Below are 9,161 nucleotides of genomic sequence, written 5' to 3' on the forward strand. Positions count from 1 at the left end.
TCTCTCTCTCTGTCTCTCATGGATAAATAAAATCTTTTAAAAATAAATAAATAAAGTATCAGAATTTAAAAACTTTTTTTAAAGACCTATGAGCTCTACTCATTCATCACTCTTTATACATCAACATTAAAGCTTTACACTCAACACTCCAACAATTTGTCATCTGTGATTCTTATTTGTCAAGCGGGCTGTGCTTTGCTGTTTCCAACTATTCAAGGATGGGTACTTTGGTTAGCCAGGAGAGAAAGGAAAGTGGTGTGAGGGGGCTGGGGGCGGTAATCGCTTTCCTTAATTAAGAGTAAGTGCCAAAAGCGTATTTTGAAGGGTTGACACAGACTACTTGTGCTCTAGCAAACATGCTGGTGTAGTCATTAAGGCCTTCTACAGCCAGCGTCGCTCATTTTCTGGTTTTCTGGTCCCATTCTATTTGGTCATTCTGAACAGTCTTAGAAATAGTGTTAGCAGTGATCCAAGAATTATACACTCTGTTTCTTCATCTGGGGACCTCCTGGGTACTGAGCACTAGGGGGTATGGAGATAAATGTGTCCTTTCCCCCAAATAAGGTAATCATGGAAGGGAAACAGTGAATCCCAGTTTGGCCAAATACCTACCTGGTATAAGTGTACCTCCGAGGTGGGCGAGTAGGACCAAGAGGGAAGCCTAGAGTGGCTACAGCCCTGAGACTAGACCCCTGAGCTCTTGGCTCCAGCAGTTCTCATTCCAGAAAGGACCAGGACAGTTTGCTTTGCTTTCTTTTTTTTTTTTTTTTTTCCAAGTAGGTTCCATGCCGAACGTGGAGCCCAGTGCAGTGCTCCTCCCTTTGCTTTCACTTGATCTTCCCAGCTCATCTTTAGCCCAGAAAGGGTAGGGGGTAAGGGTAAGAAATACCGGTCAGCACCCAGATTCTGACCCGACCCTGTTGGCCTCCAGAACTTGTTTATAATCTCTGGACCAGGGGAAAGTTCTTTCCAAAGTATTACCTTTATATAATTCAACTTTTATTTTTTGATACACTTCAGTCGATGAGTCTATAGACCTTGTCCTCCAAAAGATGAAATTTAGAAAAACTCCTTTACTTGAGGGAAACAAATTTAAGATATGGAGACACCCACAAAAAATTGCAGACCTGTCATAAAAGATCACATTTGCTGTGGTATTGTGATTTTTTTTTAAAGATTTTATTTGAGAAAAACAGAGAGAGCATGGGGGGTGGGAGGACGCAGAGGGAAGGGGACAAGCAGACTCTCCACACGGGCTGGGGGGCTCCATCCCAAGACCTTGAGACTATGACCTGAGCCGAAGTCGGATGCTCAAACGACTGAGCTACACAGGCACCCGGAAATTGTGATTTATAATAAGAGATACGTATTTGGTTTTCCTCCCCATCTCTGGCACAGAGCTCCCCAGACCCTAGAGATCTAGGAAGGGATGGCCAGCTCTAGAGGTCTCTTCTGTTATGTTAATGACGAGACTTTTGGCCAAACTAGGCAGGCCTCCGAGGAGGCTGGGGGAGACTGGGTGAGGCTGGGTCAGGAGGAGCTCTTGAAGTTAGGAGGCATCTACCCAATTCCAAGCCCTACACAAACGCGCCTATTTCCCCAGAAGGCCCGCCTGCAGGATCTGGACCGCCAGCCAGGACTGGATCTGGGGGCCGCCCTCATCTTCCAGTGAGAGACACCTGGGGCTCCTGATTGCTACGGAAGGGAGGCTGGTTGCTAGGAGACCCAACTGTGTGATTTGGAAGCTGGAACTTTCAGCTCCACCCCGCTGACCTCTGGGCAGGGGAGAAGGCGGAGGTTAAATCAAGGCGGCATGTGGCCAAATGATTTAATCAACTGCGTTGTCGTTGTAATGACGCCTCCATAGGAACCCGAAGGACAGGTTCCGAGAGCTTCTGGGTGAGTGAGCACCTGGGGCCGGTGTGAGTGCTGCAGGAGGGAGGGCATGGAGCTCCTCGGCCCCTCCCGGACCTTGCCCTACGCCTCTCCTACACCTGGCTGGTCCCCGACTTACATGCTCTTATAAACCAGCCACGTAGCGGATAAGATGTTCCTCCGAGTTCTGTGAGTCCCTCTAGCAAGTTAATAGAACCCAAAGACGGGTCGTGGGAACCTCTGGTTTACAGCTGGAGGATCAGAAGCACAGGTGACACCCCGGTGCCCAGTGGCATGTGAAGTGGCAGAGGAGGAGCCTGTGGGCCTGAGCGCTTACCCCGCGAGAGGTGGTCCCCCTCTTAGTAGATGGCGTTGGCATCGACCGTAGGGTGTCCAGCTGGTGTCCAGCTGGTGTCCGAGTATTGGTGAGGGGGGCGGGGGCTCCACACACCGAAATTGGGCGTCAGAGTCTGTATGTGCGGTGTACGTGGACATTCGAGCAATTTATCATATAGATCAGATGTCACATTGAGTTTGGGTGGGAAACAGGCTGCAATTTTCCTAAAGTAACAAAATGGTGGACCTATGGAACTGAGGCCAACGAGCAGCAAAGTCACCCCCCTGACACTTAACGAGGACTTTCCATTCTGCCCGAGGCTCGATGGGAGAAAAGAGGAGGCACTGACCCAGATAACTCGAAAGCTCTATGCCTTGTTGGTCTGTGAGGCTTTGTCATAAAAGGGAGATGACAAGTAACTGGGAAAAAATGCCAATCACAAGACCCAGGGAGTGACTTTTGTACCTCCTGGGGCTGGTCCCGGGGCCCGGAGAGGCGCGGCCGGACTTGCCCAAGTGGCGACGACGTCGTGTCCACGGCCTCCCCTGACCGCGGACAGACCCCGCGTCCTACCTACCGTCCTCAGGCCCCCGAGAGTGGGCGGCAGCACTGCCTCTAAACGCCTGCTCCCTCGCCTCTCCCAGACCTTGGGAAGAAAGGATGCAGGTGCGAGTCCCGGGGAACCGCGCTGAGCCCCATCGTCGAGCTCGCACCTGGAGCCCCTGAATACGCGCACTTGGTGGAAGCCCATTTTCCAGTCTCTGCGAGTCGGGCCTCCCTCGCCGGGGGGGGGGGGGGGGGGGGGGGGGGGGGGGGGGGGGGGGGGGGAGGGTCACAGAGCCGCTGGGGGCCGGGTAGCCCGTGGATGATGAGCTGATTTTATTTTCCTGTGTTTGTCTTATTAACCGGATTGCCTACCGATGAATACCTCTGGCCTGACTGACCCGGTGTCGTGCTGCGTAGACGCCAAGCGATGACTTACACAGAGAACGTGTCTGCAGAAAGCCAGGCCACCGCTCTGGTTAGAATATTCTTCTCTAGCGTTCAGTGACCTCGTTACTCATCTCTTCTGCAAAACCCATTTGAACAAACTCACTAGTTCATTTGATGATTTTAATACAGGATGGACAAATAATGGAGTTCTTCCTCGTTTGAAGGGGGAACACGTTAATGCTTTTAATTTTCTTAATCGCTTTTCTCCCAGAAACTTTTCTGGAGACTGTTAGTCTTCTGTTGCGAGTGGGCACCAACAGGCAGCCAGACGCCTGACCGAGGACGAGTGTTAGTGGAAAGCAGCCACTACCAACGCCGAACCTGTGTCCTTTTTCAGGAGCATGTGTGCTGGGGTTACCATATTGGACTGTGTCAATTTTCTCCTGGGGGAAGAAAAACTTGTTAGTTTGCAAGATGAGATTTAATCTAATAGTCATTCCTGGTATTCTAGAGAAAACCATGGCTTCCAAGGGCCCTGACAGCCAGCCAAAGCTGAAAGCCTCAGCTCTGGGTCCTAGGAGACGATGGTGGAGGGGATTTACAAAATGAGGTTTTGAGAGATGACATGGGTCAACTGAAGAGAGGAGAACACCAAGTGGGCTTAGGGATGCAGATGTTACCTGCATGCTGCCAGCTGGGCCTCCTCTGCGGGCACCCCCCAGCTGTGAGCTGGTTCCCCCAAGTGGGAAAAATGCCCACATCTTATGAAGGGTCAAGATGCATAGTAAGATTCCCTTGACTCTGCAGGGCATCTGTTCCCGTCACAGAAAAAGGGAAGAAAAGAGCAGCAAGAAGAGGCCAATTAGGGATGCCCGGGTAGCTCAGCAGTTGAGCATCTGCCTCCGGCTCAGGGAGTGATCACAGGGTCCTGAGATCGAGTCCTGCATTGGGCTCCTCACGCAAGAGCCTGCTTCTCCTCTGCCTGTGTCTCCGTGTCTCTCAGGAATCAATAAATACAATCTTCAAAAAGAAAAAAGAATGTGAAAAGTTAGATATCAATTTAAATCATCATCAGACCTTTAACCTTACAAAAACAAAACAAAACTGAGTTTCAAACGGATGGCATGGGGACACCTAGGAGGCTCAGTGGTTTAGTGCCTGTGTTGTGTTGTGACCCCGGGGTCCTGGGATCAAGTCCCCCATCGGGCTCTCTCTGCCTGTGTCTCTGCCTCTCTGGTTTCCCATGAATAAGTAAACTTTTTTAAAAAGAGGGGAGCAATAGAAGTCTTTAAATGTTTTATTTATGGCAATGCTACAACTTTCCCCCTTTTCAGTAAATCTAAAGAGCTCAAGCATTCATACGTTGGCATCATAGGTGAACTGTTCACGGGTCAAACCCTTCACCTCCTAAGGGACAAGGTGAGCACGTTCATAGTCTACCAGAGCTCTCAGAGGCCTCGTAAAGTCGGTTTTCACTGCAATCTTTTGCCTTATACGTCTCCTCCCCATATAGGGAGAACCCCGGTTCCCACAAAGGCACTTGGCTCCCTACTTACCTTGGAAGTGGGATTACCACACCACCTGCTGGCCAAGATCTAGAACATGTGCACATACACAGAAAGAGCCCTGATCTGTTCCATTCTTACTTGGGAGTGTCTAGTAACAGTTCCTTTCCTCGTAACCACGTAAAACACTTTGAGAATACGATCCCCAGCTTTATATACGCATTTCATGAAAATGGTATGGACTGAAAAGAAAAGGCCCGTGTAATAGAGTCATGCATTTCCAGCTCAATTTTATACTTTGGGCCCAGGGAACGAGTGGGAAGTGGTGGGAAAGGATGTCAGAATTTCAAAGCAATGACTTTAAGGCCGTTCTGTGGTGCCAGGCCAAGCTCAAGTACTCGCACTACTGGATTCTCCAACTGCCTTATGGTCATAACGACTGTCTTCTCTATGTCAGCCAGACATTAGTCAAAAAGACTGTCTTCCACAGGGTCACTGGATGCTCTTGGTCACATGCTACTTTGACAACATCCTCACACTCACGTTCCTCTTGCCCACGCACTGAACGTAAACGGTATTTATTGGCTCTTATGTGGCAAATTAAAATTATCTAGAGGTTGGCTCCAACTTTCAAGCAATTTCATATGGAACTGCAAAAGTTTGTGTTTTATTTTCTACATTCCAGCCCATCATAGTTTAGTGAGTGTTTTTTTAAGATTTCATTTATTTATTCATGAGAGACAGACAGAGAGAGAGGGACAGAGACACAGGCAGAGGGAGAAGCAGGCTCCATGCAGGGAGCCCGACGAAGGACCTGATCCCTGGACTCGAGGATCAGGATCACCCCCTGAGCCAGAGGCAGACACTCAACCAGTTAGTCACCCAGGCCGCTAGTGGGTGCTTTTTAAAAGTACAACTTAAATTCAGAGACTTTCCTTAGAAATGTATTGAAATCACATTCTTCATAAGGGATCCAGATCTACTTGCAAAGTAGCTTTTATGAACTTCAGCTAGATTTGTCACACATGTAAGTCTAGAAGCATTCATGGTTCAGAAGCTTGAAAACTGAAGGGCAAGGATGGTTCCCCTCCAACCGTGTAGGATAAGGTCCTGCAAAATGCCCTGAACAGGAGAAATTTGGGATCACGTTATCAGCACTACTTGTAGAGGAAAGGAAGGACTGAGTTTGCAACTGAATTTTCCAAAGATCTTCTGTTTGTTTTGTTTTGTTTTGTCTTAATTTTTTATTGGAGTTCAATTTACCAACATATAGCATAACACCCAGTGCTCATCCCGCCAAATGCCCCCCTCAGTGCCCATCACCCAGTCACCCCAACCCCCCCCACCTACCTCCCCTTCCACTACCCCTTGTTTGCCAGAGTTAGGAGTCTCTCATGTTCTGTCTCCCTCACTGATATCTTCACTCATTTTCTCTCCTTTCCCTTTATTCCCTTTCACTAATTTTTATATTCCTCAAATGAATGAGACCATATAATGTTTGTCCTTCTCCGATTGACTTACTTCACTCAGCATTATGCTTAATACCCTCCAGGTCCATCCACGTCGAAGCAAATGGTGGGTATTTGTCATTTCTAATGGCTGAGGAATATAGACCACATCTCTATCCATCATCTGTCAATGGACACCGAGGCTCCTTCCACAGCTTGGCCTGTGGACTGTGGACATTGCTGCTATATACATCGGGGTGCAGGTGTCCCGGTGTTTCATTGCATCTGTATCTTTGGGTTCAATCCCCAGCAGTGCAATTGCTGGGTCGTAGGGCAGGTCTATTTTTAACTCTTTGAGGAACCTCCACACAGTTCTCCAGAGTGGCTGCACCAGTTCACATTCCCATCAACAGTGCAAGAGGGTACCCCTTTCTCCACATCCTCTCCAACATTGTGGTTTCCGCCTTGTTAATGTTCCCCATTCTCACTGGTGTGAGGTGGGATCTCATTGTGGTTTTGATTTGTATTTCCCTGATGGCAAGTGATGCGGAGCATTTTCTCATGTGCTTGTTGGCCTTGTCTATGTCTTCCTCTGTGAGATTTCTGTTCATGTCTTTTGTCCATTTCATGATTGGATTGTTTTCCAAAGACCTTTTGAAAAAAAAATGTTTACCTAAATAAAATTAGAATAATACTTCTCTAGTTAAACCTGACATTTTACATGTACTGGATGAGTAAGTGGTTGGAGGACATTTACTATCTTGTGCTTCTCAGAAATTTCCCACGATCTCTCTTCTCTGGCATCCAGGAGAGGCTTACAAAGCATAAAGCATGTTCACTTGTGGATGACACACCCAAGGATGGCGTTTTTTTTACTACTGGGTTTGGCCCTCTATCCCCATGTTCGAGTGTTAGGAGTTAACTTTCAAAACAAAGGTAAAATCATTTAACCCACCCCACCAATTCGGCCAATTAGGTAGTCCTCAAACCTCCCCCTCTAAATTCAGACTCTGCTTTACCTGTAGATAGCTCAAAGCCCTTACATAGGACACAACATTCACTCCCCTGAGCAGCCTCACGGAAGGGGTTCCAAAGGCCCTTCATCTTCCTTTTAGAAGATTTTATGGCAAGCTTTTTGCCTCCTTGCAGCCGAGAAAGCAAGACAGGTCACCAGCAGCTCTATGGGAGCTAAGAGAACTCAGCCAGGGAGTCCCATTCTTGCCACACCTGCTCAAACAGGATGGCCTGATCCAGAAACGCGGCCCTCAGTGTGTGCCACCAGGATCTCCATCAGTAAAAGGATGCAGGCTTCAGTAAGTTGGATTAAGTGTACTCCCTGAATGGGTCATCCAAGATGCCTACCTTAATGCCAGCTCTTTGAACATAAAAATATTTCAATTTTTAAAAAGGGAGGGGTGGCACCTGGGTGGCTCAGTGGTTGAGCGTCTGTCTTCAGCTCAGGTTGTGATCCCAGGATCCTGGGATGGAGCCCGCGTCAGGCTCCCCCCACCCCCCCAGGGAGTCTGCTTCTCCCTCTGCCTGTGTCTCTGCTTTCCTGTGTCTCTCATGAATAAATAAAATAGAAAGATTTTTATGGGGGATCCCTGGGTGGCTCAGCGGGTTTAGCGCCTGCCTTTGGCCCGGGGAGGGAGCGATCCTGGAGTCCCGGGATCGAGTCCCACGTCGGGCTCCCTGCATGAAGCCTGCTTTCTCCCTCCTCCCTGTGTCTCTGTCTCTCTCTCTCTACGTCTATCATGAATGAATGAATGAATGAATGAATGAATAATAATAAATAATAAATCTTAAAAAAAAAGATTTTTATGGCAACAAGTGTTGTTTTACTATTTCTATTCTCAATTACCAAGTCCCATTTTTTCTTGTTAACTCCTGGGAGTGACTACTGACAAACTGAAACTAAAGATTATTACTATTGCCAAAAAATGAAAAAGCAAAGAAGGAATTTGCAGTTGGAGGATTACTGAACTCAACCAAGACATGCTCTTTAAGATTTGTCCTCTAGAAACACAATGTGTCTTAGTAAAACTACTTAGAATAGTGTGTGGCACACAGTAGCTATTGATTATGATTATGGAATACTAAATTGATAAATACATACTTTATTTTTCCATTAACATTGATGAATGTAAAACTTTTCAGTTAGCTGCTCTCCCTTGGTTTTTTTTTTTAAAGTAGAAAATTTACCTTGTATCTGTTTTATAGAAACTGAGTAACAGTGAGATGAATTAGTACAGACTTTTAAACCTAGACAGAATTCAGGGATCATTTAAATACCTGTCTGTGATAAACTGTACTTTTACATTTCTAAAGGTGAAGAGTTATTATTTTAGCTAAAAATCATATTACAGACAAAGTTCACCAACCTGAGTATGTCAAGTTAAACTACAATGAAATCTACAGTGAAAGAGGGACTTCTGGGCAGCCTGGGGGGCTCAGCGGTTTAGTGCCCTCCTTAGCCCAGGGAGTGATCCTGGAGACCCAGGTTCGAGTCCCACATCGGGCTCCCTGCATGGAGCCTGCCTGCCTCTCCCTCTGCCTGTGTCTCTGCCTCTCTCTCTCTCTCTGTGTGTCTCATGAATAAATAAATAAAGATCTTTTTTTAAAAAAAGTGATTTTTTTAATTGGTATTAAAGTTCACATAAAATATATATTCAAATTATGGTGATACCTCAAAGCTAGCTAGGAATAAAACTGTACAGGTTATATAAAATAATAAAATCAAGGACCTTAGAAAAAATTTACTGGAAAAACATCAAAAAGACTTTGACAAGACAAAAATGAAAAAAAAATCAATGATGTGTGAAATATTTGTTTAATTTTAGGAACTCATTACGAGAAATAAGACATTTCTTTACAATATGAAAAATGCCAAACTTTGAACATCTTTGACATTTATCATTCTCTGGCTCACAAATTTCGGGTTCCCACAATTTTGGCAGGTTAGCTGGCAGTGATAGTCTTTTCAGCTCTTAAATTCTCTTTGGGCTTGGAATAGTCCCAGGGCCGTCTATTTTCAGTGAATCCATAGAGTTTCCTAAGTGCCAC

General features: G+C 46.5%; 1 long non-coding RNA gene across 2 annotated transcripts; it reads left to right on the forward strand.

The window, feature by feature from the left end:
- The first annotated feature begins 1,908 nt into the window (after window positions 1–1,908).
- On the forward strand, window positions 1,909–7,339 carry LOC111094353. Of its 2 annotated transcripts, none has more exons than XR_005387125.1 (3): window positions 1,909–2,064; window positions 3,176–3,233; window positions 7,248–7,339. It is a non-coding gene; the product is annotated as an uncharacterized LOC111094353 (long non-coding RNA). The 2 variants fall into 2 exon arrangements; XR_005387124.1 differs by lacking the exon at window positions 7,248–7,339 and adding an exon at window positions 3,953–5,942.
- The last annotated feature ends 1,822 nt before the right edge of the window (window positions 7,340–9,161 follow it).

This window comes from Canis lupus, unplaced genomic scaffold, assembly GCF_011100685.1.
Source record: "Canis lupus familiaris isolate Mischka breed German Shepherd unplaced genomic scaffold, alternate assembly UU_Cfam_GSD_1.0 chrUn_S188H348, whole genome shotgun sequence".
In the NCBI taxonomy this organism is placed as follows: Eukaryota; Metazoa; Chordata; class Mammalia; order Carnivora; family Canidae; genus Canis; species Canis lupus.